The sequence below is a fragment of the Pleurodeles waltl genome, chromosome 8, assembly GCF_031143425.1.
Source record: "Pleurodeles waltl isolate 20211129_DDA chromosome 8, aPleWal1.hap1.20221129, whole genome shotgun sequence".
NCBI classification, from domain to species: domain Eukaryota; kingdom Metazoa; phylum Chordata; class Amphibia; order Caudata; family Salamandridae; genus Pleurodeles; species Pleurodeles waltl.
The window spans coordinates 557,507,294-557,527,632 of record NC_090447.1 but is presented as its reverse complement, the minus strand read 5'-3'; positions in this window follow the sequence as shown (position 1 = coordinate 557,527,632).

Here is a 20,339-nt window from a genome sequence, read left to right as displayed (position 1 = left end):
CGGCAGAGCCAGCACAAGCAGCTTGCTGCCTCGGGAGCAGAGAGTGGATGAAGGGGCACACGGAGCATTTGTGCCTAATGTGAAAGGAGGAAGCCAGGCAGTTCAAACAGTGGAGGAGGCAGCTGGCTTGGTAAGATGCAGAGGCAGGAGGACACTTGGGGAGGAGAACCTTGGCAGTTCAAAAAAATCTGGTCCCTCCTGGGAGTTGAACTTCGGAGGTAAGACTGGAGAGTGTGAGGGTGTGATTTGTGAATTTTTAAAGGAGACTCCGTTAGTGAGCTCCCACCAGCAAAGGTTTCTTGGTGCCAAGCTGGCCAAAAAGGGGAAGGCAGACTCCCCTGTTAACGTAAGGCCTAAAATAACCCCCTCTTCGCGGTCCTATTTCAAAATCCTCCCCCTAGTGGCATCAGACGATTGTACTAGGTTTATGGGACCAGAGGAAGGGGCTCAGCCATCTGTAATCAAGACAATGGAGGAAGTGGGGACTGAAGTGAGTGTGGAAATGGCAGTAGGGGATAAGAGCGGAAAAAAGAAAGACCAGTGCCTGGTTTTAGCAGTGGACTTAAATTTACAAGAAGATCAGACTAGTGAGTCTTCCCCAGTTCCGATGGGAAAGAACAATCATGCACCAGACATATCACAGACATTAAGGGTGGAGGATGGGGAGGGGACTGCCAGCCTCTCTCCCATCGAAGAGATGATTACGAAGTAGCGGGGGAGATCAAAAATGGTTTCTCGGTATCCGAGGCAAATCAGGCTAGCATAAAAGAGGTGTGCGAGATATTGGAAACTAAATTTGACTTATTGGCTAAAAGAATGCAGCTTTTTTGCAAGAGTCAATGGAGTCCCTGCAAGAAGATGTAGCATAGATTTAGCAGGATTTGTGGAAGTCAAGAGCTTGTGAACAAGACCTACAGGATAAATTGGAACGGGTTGAGAATGCGGCAAGGAGGAATAATCAGAGAATTCTAAATATAGCGGAGGGGGAGGAGGGGAACGATATCAAGGCATATTGTGCCTCACTTATTAAGAATTCCCCACAGTTGGAAGAAACCGAACGGGAGATTGCGACGGATATTCAGAGGATACATAGGGAACTGTTTAGAGAGACTCTGCCAGGGTGAAACCTCTGAAGGTTTTGATAAATTTTTTGACCTATGCTTTAAAAGAGAAGATCCTGTCGCAAGCATTAAAACAAAAAACTTTACGATGAAATGATTTTTCCTTTGAAGTTAGGTCTGATCTTGCAAGTACTACCCTTAATAGACAGTGGGAACTGGGTAATCGTATTGAGGACTTCAAGAAACTGGGTGCATCAGCGCAACTCAAATTCCCAGCCATTTTACGAGTGATGTACAACAATAAGATGTACAATTTAAGAGACATAAAAACAGCGGATGAGTTATTAGAGTCGATAAGAAGTGGACCATCTTGAAATATGGGGGTTGTATCCTCCTCTCTATGTCCCTCTGGTCGGTTTTTTTCTGGTAGCGCTTCAAATCAGGGCTTTCTCAGCTAGCCCAGTATGAGTCAGGGATGGGTTACCCGGGGGGGGGAGGGTTGGGGGTACATGGTGAGGTAGGGGGGGAGCACAGGGTGGGGAGCATTAGAGAAAAAAAAGAAGAAAAATAATAAAAGAAAAACCTCTTTCACCCCAGATACACCAGGATATATTAGAGTTGGAAGTAAGGACAAGAAGAGATAGGGGAAGGTGATGAGTTACCGGGTAGGGATAGTAGTCTCCTTCATATTATGACATTGAATGTAAATGGGCTAAGAATACACGATAGGACAAATAGAATTCTGCAATACTTGAGGAATTATCCAGCACACATTTATATTTTGCAGGAGACCCATCTGACGGGGACTGAATGCTCTAAGTTATTTAGATCTCAGCAGTGGGTTAGGCATGTGGTGCCTACAGAGAATACTACTAATACCAGGGGGGTGGCTATAATCATTAAACAGCAACTTAATGTAGTTGTGTTAAAAACTGCCGTAGATAGTATGGGTCGCAGGGCCATTATTAAACTCCAGATTCATGACGTAGTGATAACAGTGGTTGGTTTTTATGGCCCAAACTCTGATGATTTAAAACCAATTAGGAAAATGTTTTTCCACCTTTTGGATTTTCCTGGTCCAATAATTTTAGGGGGTGATTTGATGTCTTGTTGGATAATGATTTAGATAGATCACAAAGTTCCAGGTCCACAGTTATGTCAAAATCTCAGAGCTTTTTGAGGTCTATGATGAGAGAATTGGGTCTGCGCGATATTTGGAGAGTAAGAGCTGGTACTCAACAGGTTTTCTCTTTTAAAAATAAGAGGTATGGTCACGCATCCAGAATAGATTATTTTTTGATAGACCAGGGATTGGTGGATATGGTTGCCAATTTAGAATATAAGGCTGCCCATCTGTCAGACCTTTCGGCGGTGGTTTTAACAATAAATCTTCTCACCAAAAGAGAGATGAGAAGGTGGACATTAGATCAAACATTATCGTTGGAGAACGATGTTAAGTCTCAATTGTTTATTGAGATGGAAGAATTATTTAAGTTTAATATTGGTTCCGCTTCAGTAAGCATGGTGTGGGATACATTCAAGGCATTTTTAAGAGGCAAAATTACGAGTCTCACCGTTGTCAGGAATAAGAAGTATATAATGGAAATGAAGGTATTGGAAAGCAAACTGAATGAGTGTAACCGCTTGGAGATGGGTGGCCTAGAATCTTTAGAACACTTAGAAGTCATGAGGTCTCATTTGAAATTGCAATTGGAGATGTCATTACAGACTAGGTTAAAAAAAAGATGGGAAGCCAATAAGTTGGCTCATTTTGAATATGGAGAGAACCCAAGTAAACTGTTGGCTTGGAAAGCCAAGACAGATAGGACAAAAAATGAAATTAGAGAGATTTTTTATCAAAAGGGCAGAGACAGACCAGCTCTTATGATATAAGGGAGGAGACTATAAGGAAGATACTGTGGTAACGAATGAAGAGGTGCAAAGATGGTTGGATGAGGATACACTCCCTAAAATTACAGACATAGAGAAAGAAATGATAAATCAGAAAATCATGATGGAAGAGATTAAGGTGGTCATTACAACCCTGGCGGTCGGTGATAAAGCGGCGGTAAGACCGCCAACAGGCCGGCGGTAAAAAAAATTGAATTACGACCGTGGCGGAAACCGCCAACATAGACAGCCTCTTTAACACTCCGACCGCCACGGCAGTAGAAACAAACAGCTTGGCAGTCACCGCCAACAGACAGGCGGAGGACAATGTAACGCCCATAGAATTACAACCTACCAATCCGCCATCTTTTCCGGGGCGGATTCACCGCAAACAAAAACACGGCAGAAACAGGACTTCGAAGGGAAAACGCTCACCTCTGCACACCCCACTAGGAACCAGGACGCCATTGAACCAGAGGTCCACATTTTACCAGCCTTCCTCTTCTTGCTCCTCTACCAGGAGCACGAACACCAGCGGCGAAGACCACAGTGAGTGCTGCACCTACGACACAGGGGAGGGGGGAGGGAAAAAACAGTGACACACACATGCAACACCCCCACCCCCATCCTCACCCACAACAACACACACGCTAATACACATGATCCATTACAGTTACACCCCCCAACACCCCCCGGAAGAATGCAAAGACAAAAGGAAATGAGGTGAACGATTGTAATATATTAAAATTCAGTATTAAAAAAATATACATACACTATTTACAAATATATACACCAATAATATTAGTCCAAGGTTTTCCACCATTAAAGTCCGTGGACCACTGGGCAGATAATGCATGGGCGAGGCCCACACAATATAACCGAACAAGACCGAGAGAACACTGCAGGGGCATCAGATAGAAATAAAACAGGCACCTCAGGGGGAAGGGAAACGGTGGGCACCTCAGCCGGTTGAGTGCATGATGCCAAATCCACGAGGGGGCCCCATGCCCACTGTCCAATCCTGGGGAGTACAAAGCCACAGTCTCTCAAATCTCTAAAGTGGGTGGTTTGTCCACTGTTCAATGCTGGGGAGTGCAAAGCCTCAGTCTCTCAAGTCTCACAAGTGGGCGGTTTGCCCACTGTTCAATCCTGGGGAGTGCAAAGCCACAGTCTCTCAAGTCTCTACAGTGGGTGGGTTACCCACTGTTCAATCCTGGGGAGTGCAAAGCCACAGTCTCTCATGTCTCACAAGTGGGTGGTTTGCCCACTGTTCAATCCTGGGGAGTGCAAAGCCACAGTCTCTCAAGTCTCTACAGTGGGTGGTTTGCCCACTGCTTCATCCTGGGGAGTGCATAGCCAAATTTTCTCAAGTGGATAATAGTCTCTACTGGTTCTGGAGGGGGCCTTGTGCCCAGAGTGCTTCATCCTGCCAAGGATAGGGTTAGTGGATGCATATCTCCACTGGTTCTGGAGGTGGCCTTGTGCCCAGAGTGCTTCATCCTGCTCGTGGCGCCCTCAGTAGCGTCAGAGCTTTTGGTGCTCATGGGCCTGTGGTGCTTGTGGCGGCGGTGTCTTTGGCAGCGGTGCTTGTGGCGGCGGTGTCCTTGGCAGCGGTGCTTGTGGCGGCGGTGTCTTTGGCAGCAGTTCAGCTGCTGGCGGTCCTGTCTTGGGCAGCGGGGCTGCTGCTGGCGGTCCTGTCTTGGCCAGCGGGGTTGCTGCTGGTAGTCGGCTCCTTGGCAGCGGGGCTGATGGCGGTCCTGTCAGGGGCGGTGGGGCTGATGGCGGTTGGCTCCTTGGCAGCGGGGCTGATGGCAGTCCTGTCTGGGGTAGCGGGGGCTGCTGACGGTCGGCTCCTTGACAGCGGGGCTGATGGCGGTCCTGTCTGGGGCAGTGAGGCTGATGGTGGTCTTCTCTGCTGTGCTGATCTTCCCAGACTTGCTGGTTTTCTTGTGCCCCTTCCCACCTTGGAAGGTGTCGCAGCTGACTCCACACTCCCACCTGTACCCCTGGGAGCGGCTTTGGTGGCTGGTGTCTTCCCCCTCTCCCGCCGGGCACTGGCCAACGTTTGATGCTTGACAGGTGGGGGACTGTCTGTTCTGTGGCTCCTTGCCACACTGGCTGCCCTGCTGCCTGGTGAACTCCATAATCCGGTGACTACTGCACCACTGGTCCCTCCGATGTTGTGGCTGAGGTGCTAGGTTGGGACCTGGAGAGTCGGGCCCTAGGAGACTGGCTGGGTGGGGGAGGTGAGGGAAAGAGGTCAAGGCTGTCCTGGAAAAGTTTCTTAGGAACACTGGGATGGGTAGATGGAGGGGGTTTGGGAGTGGAGGAAGAGGTAGCGGTCGTAGGAGGTGTACGTTTAGTGACTTTGGGGGAAGGTGCATGGGCTGGAGGCTGTCGTGATGGCTGTTGGGTGGGTGTGTCGCTGCGTTTGTGTACCTTGGGAGGTGGACTCACAGACACACTAGGAGAGGACACAGGGGATGTGTGAATGGTAGTGGGGGTTGTGACTGCACGTGAGCGGGGTGTGGTGGTGGGTGTGCTGGTGATGGACGTAGTGGCTGATGATGTAGTGCATGCAGGTGTGAGTGGAGACGAGACTGGGAGGGATGAGGGAGACGAGGAGGAGGGGGACACAGTGGAGGAAGTGGATGTTGGTATGTCTGCATGTGTGTGATGCTTGCGTGAGTGCCTGTGGGATGTGTGGTGCTTATGTTTGCCTGAGCTTCCTTTGTGTATTGAGGTGTGTGCATGCTGGTCTGATGGTGTGCTTGGGATAGGCTGAGGTACAGGGGTGTGGGTCTGGGTGGAGGAAGTTGGAGGGGGAGGCTAGAGACAGGGACAATGGCTGCCATCAGTGCTGAGGCCAGAGTCTGAAAAGCTCGCTGAAGGGCTGCCTGACCAGAATGAATGCCCTCCAGGAATGCACTTGTTTGTTGCAACTGCCTCTCTACACCCTGGATGGCATTCAGAATGGTAGACTGCCCAACAGTGAGGGATCTGAGGAGGTCAATGGCCTCCTCACTGAGGGGCAGCAGGGGTGATGCCCACCCTCCTGGGTGAGTGGGAATGGGGCAAAGGCTGAGGGGCTGCTGGGAGGGTGGTGCTGGAGGGGGTGGTGGCGGCTGTACCTGTAGATGCGGGGGCACAGATGGACAGATGGGCCCACCACTGCAAGGGAGCTCCCATCAGAGGACGAGTCCATATCACTGGCGTCAGCTCCTGTCCCCGCAGTGGAGCTCCCATCACCCTACGTCCCACTGGTGAAATCGGAGTCCGTAGTCTCGCCCTCCAGGGCCATGTGGGATGCAGCTCCCTCCTGCTCCGGTTCCACTGCTCTTCTGCCTGATGATGCTAATGCACACAAGTACAGGGATACCACAAAAAGGGGGGCGAGACAGAAGAAAGACATGTTGAGTGCATGCATTACCGCTACCGTTGGCGGACACGACAGACACAGAAGCCCCCTGCACTACGTCACGCACTTGGGGTCCACTATTCAATCCCTGGAACATGGCCTACAAGGCTATGGCCGATATCTGCACACATGGATGTCACAGGAGCCTGACTAGGTGTAGTTGGCACTGTACCCAGGTGGGGTGGGGTGCCACAGGGTCTGCCGGAAAAAGGGGACTTAACTAGCAGACTCTCCCTGGCCTAGGGGAACCCACAGCCCACCACCCCCACCCAGACAGCTCCACTGCGCACTGAATCAGCAGAATAAGAGTGTACTCACCCCCTTGTTGCTGCTGTGATGCCCTCAAGCGCCCATCCAACTCCGGATACGCCACCGCCAGGATCCTGAACATCAGGGGGTCATGGTGCGACGGGCAACCCTCCCACGTTGGGAGGCCATCCCCGGCTGGGCCTCCGCCGTCTTTTTGCTCCAGCGGCGAATGTCCTCCCATCTTTTCCGGCAGTGGGTGCTCCGTCTGTGGTAGACCCCCAGGGTCCGGACGTCCTTAGCGATGGCACGCCAAACATCCTTCTTCTGGTGGGTGCTGACCTACAGGAATTGTACAGGGGGAAAAAAAAAGTTATTACCAACTGCACCGTCACAGTAATTGGCCCGCATCCCTACCTTTGCCATGTGGCACATGCACTCACCGTCGTTTCATGCACACCTAATTTTCCCCACCCCCCATCTTTCATCCACCCCACTTCGCACAGGCATTGCCCATACAGCATGCTCCCATTGTACTTACCTGTTTGTCTGGAGGACCGTAGAGTAGCGTGTACTGGGGGAGGACCCCATCCACGAGTTTCTCCAACTCCTCCGTGCTGAAGGCAATGGCCCTTTCCCCAGATGCACGAGCCATTTTCTCTTCCAGACTGAGGTCACAGCAGCACTTGCAGTGTAGGTCCTCTCCAGTCGAAGATCAGATATCGAGTAATTGAACTGATAGGAAATGGCGGTCATGTCCGCGGTGGTGCGTACCGTCACAGCCAGCGAACATCGTCATTGGCTTCTGGGACCCATAGGGTCCAATGTTAGCCAATGCAGAATTGCGCCGCGGTCTTCGATCGCCTATCGCAACGGTGTACAACGCCAGCGCAGTTACCTCATATCCCATTGTCCCACTTTACAGGTCAGGCATCCGCCATTTTAGGGGCCCACATGGCTTTATTTTTAACTGCGTCACACATACCTAGGCCTTGGCTCAACACTCATACAGGCAAATTTCGGGTTATGAATAGTTTTCTGAGTAAGCTGTGTTTACGTACCTCTGAGTTGGTTGACTCTGTGCTCGCTGTTGTCCTCCATAGGCACCGTCCTCTGGGACATGTGAGGAGATGGCAGCATCCTCCGGTGTACAGACCACTGGTGGACCAGTCGACAATGGAGGAAAGACATGTAATCATCACCTACAGGCTTGATCGTGCCACAATCCTGGAACTGTGTGCCCAGTTGGAGCCAGACCTGATGTCAGCTATCCGCCATTCCACAGGAATCCCCCCTGTAGTGCAGGTGCTGTCAGTACTCCATTTCCTTGCAAGTGGGTCATTTCAACCAACAGTGGCCATAGCATCAGGGATTTCCCAGCCTATGTTTTCCAACGTGTTGCCCAGAGTGTTGTCTGCCCTGCTGAAACACATGCAGAGCTACATCGTTTTCTCTCAGGTGGAGGATTTGCCAACAGTGAAAGGTGACTTCTATGCCCTGGGACATATCCCCAACATCATAAGTGCCATTGATGGGACACATGTGGCCTTGGTCCCCCCGCAGGAGTGAACAGGTGTACAGAAACCGGAAGAGTTACCATTCGATGAATGTGCAGATGATGTGTTTGGCAGACCAGTACATCTCCCATATTAATGCCAAATTCCCTGGCTCAGTGCATGATGCTTACATCGTGCGGAATAGCAGCATCCCTTATGTGATGGGGCAACTACAGGGGCACCTTGTGTGGCTGCTAGGTGAGCACCTGGAACCAAATCAGTGGGAATAGTTGTCTGGGTCTGGGGATAGCTCTAAGAGTTTGTGTGTGTCTAACAGTTGTCCCTCGCCATTTGCAGGTGACTCTGGTTACCCCAACCTGTCATGGCTACTGACCCCAGTGAGGAATCCCAGGACAAGGGCAGAGGAATGCTACAATGAGGCCCATGGGCGAACTAGAAGGATTATAGAGCGGACCTTCAGCCTCCTGAAGGCCAGGTTCCAGTGCCTCCATATGACAAGTGGTTCCCTATGCTACTCACCAAAGAAGGTGTGCCAGATCATTGTGGCCTGCTGTATGCTTCACAAATTGGTTTTGCGACGACAGGTGCCTTTTCTGCAGGAGGATGGTCCAGATGGAGGTGTTGTGGCAGCTGTGGAGCCTTTGGACAGTGAAGACGAGGAAGCAGAAGAAGAGGACATCGACAACAGGAACTCTGTGATCCTGCAATACTTCCAGTGAGACAGAGGTAAGAAGAATACAAACCTGCATACTACATGTACATTAACACTACTACCTCTCTACTGTCTGTCCTTTTCACCCAGTGTATGGTCACTGAGTTTTCACTTTCTCTTACGATTTCACAGATGTGGGTCCCACTGTGTGACATCTGCTTTATTTCCTCATGGACTAGAGCTGTGTGACATAGGTATGTTGACATCACCATTGAAAGAGCATTTTGTCACTGTAATTGCTAATACAATAATTCAAAATCACAGACAGACTCCAGATTGTTTTGTGCTTTAAGGGTGTTTATTTAAGTGCTCAATATTGGAGGGGGGTTTTAAATGGTGAGGGGTGATGGTGGAGGAATGTCCATGGCAGAGTCCACGCTATGAGTCTCACAGGTGCATTGTCCAAAGGATCATAGGAAGTGGAGCTGGGGCAGTTTGAGGATGGACAGGGTGACAAGGTGGGACAAAAGAATGACAATCAGGATGGTCTCATTTCTTGGCGGGGTCTTGGCATCATTCTCTGTCTTTGTCCTGGATCTCAGGGACCGTTTGCGGGGTGTTTCTCCATCTGCAGGGGTTGGGGTGCTGGTGTGGTGGTCCTGTGGCGGTGCCTCCTGTCTACTAGCGCCGGCGGAGGTGGTGGGCAGTTCATCGTCCAGGCTAGTGTCAGGGGCCCCTTGTTGAGCCACAGTGTCCCTCCTGGTGTTGAGGACTTCCTTCAGCACCCCTACGATGGTGCCCAGGGTGGAATTGATGGATCTGAGTTCCTCCCTGAAGCCCAAATACTGTTCCTCGTGCAGCCGCTGGGTCTCCTGAAACTTGGCCAGAACCGTTGCCATCGTCTCCTGGGAATGATGGTAGGCTCCCATGATGTTGGAGAGGGCCTCGTGGAGAGTGGGTTCCCTGGGCCTGTCCTCCCCCTGTCGCACAGCAGCCCTCCCAGTTCCCCTGTTTCCCTGGCCCTCTGTCCCCTGAACCGTGTGCCCACTGCCACTGCCCCAGGTCCCTGTTGTTGTTGGGGTGGTGGGTTATCCTGGGTTCCCTGTAGTGGTGGACTCACTGCTGCTTGATGTGTCCTGAGGACAGAGGTATGGGCCCGCTGGGTGGGTGCTGTGCTGCTGTTTCCAGAGGGGGGAAGCTCTGTAGTGGCCTGTGACTGTGTGAGGATAACCGACTGTCCCGAGGTCCCAGATGGGCCGGGCTGGTTGTCTAGATCTAGTTGGACAGAGCTGCTGTCATCACTGTGGGCCTCTTCTGTTGGTGGTGTGGACATGTCTGGACCCTCCTGTCCGGTGACGTTGGGTAGGGGTCCTTCAGGGGTGTAAAAGCATGATTATTGCATCTGTGTGTGCCATGGTGTGCAATGGATGGGTGACCGTGTACCCCAGTGCTTGCATTCCTGTGTGGGACCTTGTGTGATAATAGTTTGGGGGTGTATCGGTATCTGCAGTGGCCATGCTTTGGTGATGGGTGTCCATGCTTTGTTGTTGCATGCAGGGCTTGGTGTTGGGATGTGTGATTTGTGATATTGGGACATTTGTGAGGAGTTGGAGTGATGGGGTGAGGCCGAGGGTGGGGGTATGTGATAGCATGCAGGTAGGGTGGGGGATGTAATAGTTAAGATTTGACTTACCAGAGTCCATTCCTCCAGCTACTCCTGCGAGGCCCTCATGATGCAGAATAGCCAAGACTTGCTCCTCCCATGTTGTTAGTCCTCTGAACCGCAAGCCGGTGTCTTGAGACCACGGAACGCACCTTCCCCCGTAGGTCGTTCCACCTCTTCCTGATGTCATCCCTATTTCTTGGGTGTTGTCCCACTGCGTTGACCCTGTCCACTATTCTTTGCCATAGCTCCATCTTCCTAGCTACGGAGGTGTGCTGCACCTGTGATCCGAATAGCTGTGGCTCTACCCGGATGATTTCCTCCACCATGACCCCGAGCTCCTCCTCAGAGAACCTGGGGTGTCTTTGCCGTGCCATGGGGTGGTATGAGTGATGTGTGGGGTGGTGTGTGTTGTGTGTTGTGATGCATGGGGTGATATTTAGTGGTGTGTTGTGTGAGGTGCGTGGCTGTTGTGTGAATGATGGTGTTGAGTGCCTGTGGATGCTTGTTTGTAGATTGTGGTATCTTTCTCTGGCCTTCTTTTGGAATTTTGTGTTGTAGGAGTTTGTGGCTAATGTGGGTGTGTGTTTTATATTGTATTGGGTGTGTGGGAGTGGTGTGTGTATGTGTATCAGCTGTGTGTATTCGAATTCTCCAATGTGGATGTGTTTTGTAAATGTGTGTGTATTTTGAGCGCGGAGGTGTGTACCGCCAATGGAATACCGCGGTTGAAAGACCGCTGCGTGGATTCGTGGGCCGTGATAGTGTGGGCGTATTCCTGTTGGCGTGATGGTGGAGGTTTTGTTATTGCCAGTTTATCACTGACCTTTGGTGTGGCAGACTTGTGTTGGTGTCTCAATTTTGGCAGATTCCGATCAGTGGGTCATAATGACCAGGGCGGAATACCGCTGCCACGGCCGTGTGTTGGCGGTCTTCTGCACGGCGGTAAGCGGCTTTTACCACCAATGTTGTAATGACCCCCTAAGTCTGCTATTATGTCAAGTAAGGGCGGGAAGCGGCAGGCCCTGATGGCATTCCAATTGAACTATATAAAATGCTGGGGGATGTTATTGTCCCGATAATGTTGGCTTTGTTTGAAGAGATATATGATAAGGGGGAGGAACTTCCTGAATCTTGGAATAAAGCTATAATTACGGTGGCTCTGAAGCCAGGAAAAAGCCCAGTTAGTTTTGAGTCTTATAGACCAATTTCTTTATTGAAGGCTGATTATAAGGTTTTTGTCAAGGTTCTGGCAGATAGATTGAATAAAGTGATGGGTGGTCTCTTACATAAAGATCAGAAAGGATTTATGAAGGGCAGGTATCCACATGAACTGACAGGGAGTTTAATAGGGACCATTGATATTGCTACAACATTTAGGGCCTCATTACAACATTGGAGGACGGCTTCCCCCGCCCACCAAGCTGTAACCGCTGTGCGGCCGCCAATGCGGCCGCACCCCCGCGGTGCCCATTTGGACATCCCCGCTGGGCCAAGTTTCCAAGTTTCCGCCCACCGGCCCAGCGGGGTTGTGGGCCGCAACATGGGAGCCGGCTCCAAAAAGCGGTGTTGTGGCCGTGCGACGGGTGCAGTTGCACCCGTTGCACTTTTCACTGTCTGCTCAGCAGACAGTGAAAAGCTGCATGGGGCCCTGTCAGGGGGCCCCTGCACTGCCCATGCCAGTGGCATGGGCAGTGCAGGGGCCCCCAGGGGCCCCACGACTCCCCGTACCGCCAGCCTTTTCCTGGCGGTTCAGACCGCCAGAAAAAGGCTGGCGGTCGGGGACTCGTAATCCCCTGGGCAGCACTGCAAGCAGCGCTGCCCTGGCAGATTACATCCGCCGGGGCCATTGTGGCAGCCCCGGCGGTGCGACGCAGCGGTCCAAATACGCCGGGAGGCACCGCCAGCCTGTTGGCGGTGCTCCCGTCGTTTCGGCCCTGTGGTTGTAATACCGCCAGGCTCATAATGACCACCTAAGTCTCCTCTTGGCTTCAGTAATGCTGGATGCCGCAAAGGCGTTCGATAGGGTGAACTGGGTTTTCCTGTTTACTATTTTAAAAGAATATGGTTTTGGAGCTAAATTCTGTCGGGTGATGCGCCAAATTTATTCGAAACTGGCAGCTAGGGTTTTAGTAAATGGAAGCTTGACTTCTCCTATCCAAATATTTAGGGGTACGAGACAGGGATGCCCACTTTCACCGTTATTGTTCAATTTATATATTGAACCTCTTGCCAGAAGAATTAGACAAGAGCAGAAAATTCCATCTTTTGTACATGGTGAATGGGAGAAAAAAGCCTCCCTCTATGCTGATGATTTGTTAGTTTGTACATCTGATTTACATATAGCATTACCAGCTGTTCTGGATATAGTTGAGAATTTTGGTAAGGTTTCGGGCTATCAGATAAATGCTGATAAGACAGTTATAATGGTATGGAATCAGAGCATCTATCAAGAAAAAGTGAAATGAGGTATCTTGGTATTAAGCTACTACAAGATATTGAGCAAATTGCGGATGCTAATTTTAGTATGGTACGTAGGGAGTGTTCTAATTTGATAAAAAATTGGATGTATTTACCTTTGTCAATCTTGGGCAGAATAAATTTAGTCAAGATGATAATCTTACCTAAAGTCATTTTCTTGTATAACTCAATCCCTTTACAGTTTGATAAAGTTTTGATTGACAAATTTCAGCAAGATATAAATTCATTTATATGGGTGCAGAAGGGATTAAGGATTTCTTGGAAAAAGGTTCGGAGGAAAAAGGAAAGAGACGGATTAGCGTTACCTGATTTGCAATTATATGGCTGGGTGTTTCAACTTAAAAATGTTTGGATTTTGGGCTCTTCCTTAGATACCACAGAGATGGGGTGCATGCTTAAGGCTATGTTAGCAGAGTTAAAGGAGGGTCTAAACCATTACCTGTTTAAATTTGGAGATCCCAAATTTTTCAAAAAAATTACGTTAAAAGTCTTGCGGGACGCTGCGAAATTATGGTTTCATGTTAGGTCTCTGCTCAAGATTGATTATTATAGTAGTTGGTCACCTATTTGGGATTCACCAGGTACGCTTGAGTGTCTTAAGGATGTTTTGGCTATTCCAATCAAGAAGGCAGGTTTTAAATACTGGGGTGAGTTAGTTAAGGAAGGGGACTTAATAACTTGCGAGGAAATTTGGCAGAAAACAGGTGGGGCCTTGTCAAGGTCAAAGTACCTCCAATTGAAAGGGTGGATTGGTAAGGATAATAAGAGATGTGGCTGGCAGTTTCAGATAGAACATAAGATCCGGGAAGATCCCCTCCCAAAAAAAGTAGTGGTGACTTGGTATTGGGAGATAGTGGAGGCAGGGGATGGTGAATTTAATTTGCCCAAAGATTTATGGGGTAATTGTTTTCCGGAAACACAGCTAAGGGAGGTCTGGGAGGCGTCTATGTGTACTCTATATCAAGTGGTCACACCTGCCCCGTTCAGACGAAACCATATATTCGTACTACATAGAGCATTTTTGTCTCCTTATAAACTTTCAAAGATGGGGAAAGGAGAGGTGATCAAATGTGGAAAGTGTGGTATGGAAAAGGCGACGGATGTGCATATGTATTTTGAATGTTCGGCGATTCAATCTTTTTGGGAAGCAGTGAGGCATACGATATCTAAGGTATTGGGGGTTGAGATCAAGATCCCCTTACTATTAGTTATTTTTGGTAGATTGGAACAGATAGTAAATCTAAGGGCGGACTCGCAGAAGTGGCTATTTTATACTATTTTATTAGCTAGAAGAGAATTTTGTAGGAGATGGGTAGGCAGGGTTACTCCCTCCTGTAAAGAGTGGTTGGATCGAGTGAAATATGTATTTAACATCGACACAGTAATGGGTATCACTAAGTCAAGGAAATGTTGGTTACTTTTTAAAGCCTGTTTGGAGGAACAATTGGTGAATATATTAATTTTGTCCGATGACTCTTCTTTTGTGTCTCTCATAATCCATTAAATCAGGGTAATATATGTTGCCTCTTCTTAACTCCCCCTTTATTGCATGGTGGATATGTTGAGAGAGAAAGAAGGAGGCTTCGTCCCCGGTCAAGAAGGAAGGTCGATCGCAAGAGTGAAGAGAAATACATGGTGCCTGGGATGAATGAGGACAAAAAAAAGAAAAATGGAGATCCTATTTTTTGGCTCCAGCAGTGATTTGTGGAGCTATCATTGGTGGTTGCAGTCTTGCTGTGACCTGCCTGTTCCCATAGCATCAACTAAAAACCTTGGGATTGCACTTGACAATTCTCTATCATTCAAGTTCCAAGTAAATTTGACCGCTAAAGCTTGGTATTGGATTCTAAAAACCCTGGGTAAAATGTTCCCTTATCTCCAGAAGAAACTTAGAATTTCGGTGTCTCTGGCCTTGGTGATCCCCAAATTAGATTACTGCAACACGCTGATGTTGAATATTGATAAAGGTTCTCTCAACAAATTGCAACTGATTCAGAACACTGCTGCCCGCTTGATATTAGATCTTCCCCGCTCGACTTCGGCCAGCAGCAGCCTGAGACAATTGCATTGGTTACCTGTTGAGAAGCGCATTATGTTTAAGGCCCTCTGTCTGGCTCACAAGGCACTTCACTCAGAAGGCTCTGAGTACCTTTCTTCCTCTTTACAATGGTACGTGCCAGATCGTCAGCTCAGATCATCGGGTCTCCACTTGATTTCTGTGCCCTGCAATCGCATGGCCAAGGGGAGTGACACAACTTTGACAGTGGCAGCTGCCAAATGCTGGGATACTCCTCCACTGTCAATTAGGAAGGACAATAACTTTCTGTCGTTTAGGAAGCAGCTGAAAACATGGCTTTTCCCAATTAATTCTCCCTGTTCCTGGCACGTCTGTGCTTCTCTCACTCACATTTTGCCGCTTAGTGCTTCAGCTGGAATTCGCTGTACAAATACTAATACATACATACATGCATACATGTAACTTTATTCCACTCCTTTACAACTTTTACTCCCTTCTCAGTATAATCATTCTAGTTTAAAAGAAAAAACCAAGATGCGTTTAATTATAAACATAAGGGGCATCAATTGCTTTGTAGTATATTTCTGCTTCAATCTGGAGCCAGTTGTCCATCTCAGAGATTTACTTCTCCCAGGGGGCCAGGTTATGCAATGAGATATTTAGGACATGTACCTCACAGTGTCCATTTACCTAAGGTATGCATATTCCATCCAGTTCCAATAAATAGATGTGACATATGGATTCTGATGCCTTATATATGGTCTGTTATTAGCTTGTGTTGTTTTACAAATCTAATGAGACTGCTAGCTTCAGTGCATAGATCTCAGGGTGTCTCAATGATTGTCTTCTCAAATAACATTCTGTTCATGGTTCAGGTTCAGGTACCATTGCTTCATACACTCAGTTCAAGTCTGATATGATGGTAGCAATGTGTGATGAATTGTTAACTGGAGAAACGTGGTCAGAGAAAAGGTTACCACTACATATACATTGTTTGGAATTGCTTTTGAAGCTCACTTCCACCCAAACCTTTTCTAAAGACAAAGGACTTATATAGGGGTTAGCAGGGTGGTAGCTCTTCCATAAATTGACAGGGCTCGCTCCAGACAAACCAGCAGTTCCCTTACCTCATTTATTAGTGGCAGATCCACAAAATTACTGTTGGCAGACTTTCAGCTGGTTTCACCATCTGCACAGGGTTTCTCGGTCACAGTGGCCTTATTTAGGGAAGGGATTCAGCCACTGATAATTCATGATTAGGACTGACATACAAGTCATGGTGATCCTTTGCAGAAAAAAAGACATTGATGAGCCCTGACAATCAAGAAGGAAAACACCTGGCGTGTCAGGAACATTTATTTATTTATTTATTTTGTTTTTAAAAAGAAACCCTGTATTGTGGCTTTGTTTCTGAAAATCAACAAAAATTCAAAGTGGGCTGAAACAACACAGTGGCTTACTCGGTTTTGGGTTATGCAAAAGTGCACAGCCACACAACTCAAGCACTTCTAGCAATAAGCTTCTTGCAGATACAGGATTTTTTAAATTGAATGGGAAGTCTCCACCCTGAAGAAGGTGGCCACTCATTATCTTTACAGACTTGGCAGGAAACTGGTCGACCTCTGAAAGAGGTCCAATGTGAGCTGCACTGTTTTTCTCAGGATGGATAATATGACTGCTATTGAATGTATTACACATCTGAGGGGCAAGTGACATAATTGCCTTGCTGAACTGGCAAAACAAGTTAGGGACTTTTACTTAAATCTCAACATGTCAGTATAAGCAGAATAACTTTCCAAAAAGAAGATCATGATAAAGGATTGTTCAAGCTGTATATGTAGAAGTCTATAGTGGTTCCTGCCCTGTAGTACTGAAATAATTTTTTTCTCTGTGTGAACATTTTTGGTTAGATGTTTTGCTTCCAGTTTATTCACCACCCTCATTTTGTACAGACCCAGAGGCCTTGGAGATGGATTGTCCAAGTAAGGGGCGTGAAGCCACATTGATCGTTATAACTTCTTTCTAGCAATCACAATAATGTTTGTCAGCTCTAATAGGGGTGCCAATAGTCTGTTTGAAGATTTGTCCATAATTTTTTCAGCTTGTTAACAAAGAGCAAAGACAATGTCACAACCAAATAATGAATCATTCAGTGTTACTGATGGCTTGGAAGTTTTGGGCCATCCTCGTGTATACTAGGCATTTTGGAAGAGCCTGCAGCTCTCAGTAGAACTCAGTGGTTCTAGACATCCAAATTAATGACATCTGCATAGTTTCTTTGGTGTTGCTGGTGATTAGACAAACATATTGATCCTTTTCAACCAATTTTCAATGTGAGCTCCTAGCATCCTTGGTAAGCTATGATGAATCTTACAGAATAGTTACTGAATATTGTTCCATTAGTTTAGCTCCACGCTAACAAATAGATGGAAAACCAGTAAAACAAATAAGGCAATACTCTTTGGTGTTTCATCTACTTTTATTGGCCTGTGAATCTTCATTACCTTTCTTTATACATTTCTGATAGAAATCAAATTTTATTAACACATTAGTGGTATAAAAGTTAGCATATGGCAACTTGCAAACTTCATTTAAAAGTCTAACAGCAAAATTAACATTAAATGTAAAATGTGCATGTTTAAAAAATGGTGGACACTGTGACCTCCATTCATATTTGACATCATGTTTTGCCGTGAACGATATTGTGCATTTATATTTGAGTCAAATACTGACATGAATTAATATTAAAAGTATCTTCTTAGAAGAATAATAGAAATTATGTATTTTATGAGCATTAGATGAACTTGAATTATTCATACTTATATTGATTTAAATTAATTTATTAACATGAGTTACATGTGTGCAGAGAAATAAAACGCATATTTAAACTGTTTCTAATGTCATGAATAATGCTTGTAATTAATAATTTGTTTTGCACATTTGATTTCAATTGTAAGTTGTGCAATGGGATTTATATATATGTTGATAGTATTCATGTGTGTGTAGGCTTTCTTAGCTAGACTAGTGTCAACACCAGAGGAATACGCACTCTATTGGCAACAAAAATGCAAAAACCCAGCACTCTCAAAACAAAGTAATTTATGCATTGTGCTGATATGTTGTGGTTTAACCTTTTGCATTGCAGAGTTCAATCATGAAAACTTATTTTTAATATGCTTACAAATACTGTTCCTTTGCAATGTATTGCTGCAGGTTTTCAGAGTGTGTTAGGGAGTGGCCCCTTTCCAGGGCCTTCCAGAGACTTTCCCTGCAACATGCCTGGGCGTGGTTCTGGGCTGGGCCAAGACTCTATAAAAGAGAGCCAGCCAAAATCCAAGTGCTCACTATTCAGAGGTCCCGGTGCAGAGCAGCAGCTTCTTCCTGAGCTCCTGTCCCGGTGGCCTATTTGGATCTTCCAGTCTTCTGCCCTAATCCTTCATTGGTGATCATTGTTTCAGGCGGCAAGACGGTGGTTGGACGGTCCGACACCGTTATTTAGAATTTTCATATTCTTGGTTTAAATTCTTAAATGAGTAACAGATTACTTGCGCGCTACCATTTCTTGACATTTATATGGTAGTCTACAAATAGGCAAGACGCGTGATTTATTTCATAAAGGTTTGACTTTGTTATTCATTGTGCGCTACCATTTCTTGACATTTACATGGTGGCTTAAGAATCGGCAAGACGCGCGATTCGTTTTATGGTGTTTAAACATTGTTGTCCATTGCGCGCTACTATTTCTTGACATTTACATGATGTTTTACGAATTGGCAAGATGCACAACTCGTTTCATGAGCATTTAACGTTGTTGTTCATTGCGCGCTACCATTTCTTGGTATTTTACATAGTGGCTTAAGAATCGGCAAAAGAAGCGCGATTCGTTTCATTGTACTTTGATCTTGTTATTTATTGTGAGCTGTTATTCCTTGACATTTACATTGTGTTTTACGAATCGGCGAGACACGCAATTTGATTAATGATGATTTGACTTTGATATTCATTGCGTGCTACCATTTCTTGGTATTTTAGATGGTAACACTCGAATTGGCAAGACGCAGGATTCTCTCCTCGAGTTTAATTCATGTTGTTTATTGTATGCTACTATTCTAAGATATTTATAATGTAATATTCGAGTTGACAAGTTATGTGATTTGTTTCCTGAATCCATATTGTGTTATTCATGGCGCACAATCCTATGGTGTTTACTATATATATATATATATATATCTGCAATATGCGCAATTTGTGTTGAAACATTTTAAGAGTACACAGAAGGCCAGAGTTTCTAGATGCAATATTGTATGGTCCTAGTATACATTCTCAAACCAGGATTTATATGACTGGTTTAAAATTTTGTCAGAATGTTTTTTCTGATTCTCATGTAAAGGAAAGTACTTGAATAAGAAAGTTTTCATTTAATTCATCTTGATTCCCCTACAGGTATCCGGCCATCTTGAAACTTAGTCATTTTAAACTTAACTCTTAGATTGTTCATGTTTTCAGAGTGACTAGGCTTAGAATCATAGTCTAGTATTGTTTTCAGGAGATATAATTTTCATATTGTGTGTTCTAACCTTTTTCTTACTACATGTCTCATTCCCAGCTGTTCCCTTCCTAATCCCCTCTTCCCCTCTTGGACTCTCTCAGTCTCTGTGATTTATCTATCAGAGTCTTGGCGCTGTTCAGTGGTGGACGTGTTGGGAACGTGCACCGACCCCGAGGATCTGGTGACTCTGACAACTAGGCCAAAAAAAATCATTTTTGTAGTAGTAGAGATAAATAGTAATTCATTCTGTTTCCCTCTGATCTGAGTTAAGTCCTAGGTTGTTGCTGTGTTGGTGAATTTCCTATTGTATTAAAGGCAGAGACCATGTCTTGATAAATGACAAATGTAACAGTATTTGTTCTAGCTGTCAAACAAGACAGGAAGCCTTATTAATTTAGTATGAGAAATGTTTGAATCCTCCTGTGAGCTGTGGGAAAGAATCCCAAAGTTGCAATCAACAAACAAATGTAATAATTTGGCGGAACTGAATGAACTAATCAAGATGACTATGCATCTTCCCTGAGAAAATCCGGAATAGTTGCAAAACTGATGTGTGTCTAGAAACCTAATTGGATATTGGTAATGTGCGCAAGATGAGCCCACTGGGAGGACTATTCAGAAACGTGTGGACATTTCTAGCTAGGGGAAGACTTTTGAAACTTTTAGTGAGTCTGTCAGAGTCCTCCTGGGATATTCGTGCTCTTGCCTCCTGTTCCTCTTTAAGTCTTCTGCTGTGTTTAGGGGCAGATTTATGGAAAGTAGCGCTGCACCGAGTGCAGAGCCACTTTCCCTGCGCCCCTTAGCATCCCCTACTGCCACCATGTGTGCGCCGTTTTTAAAATACA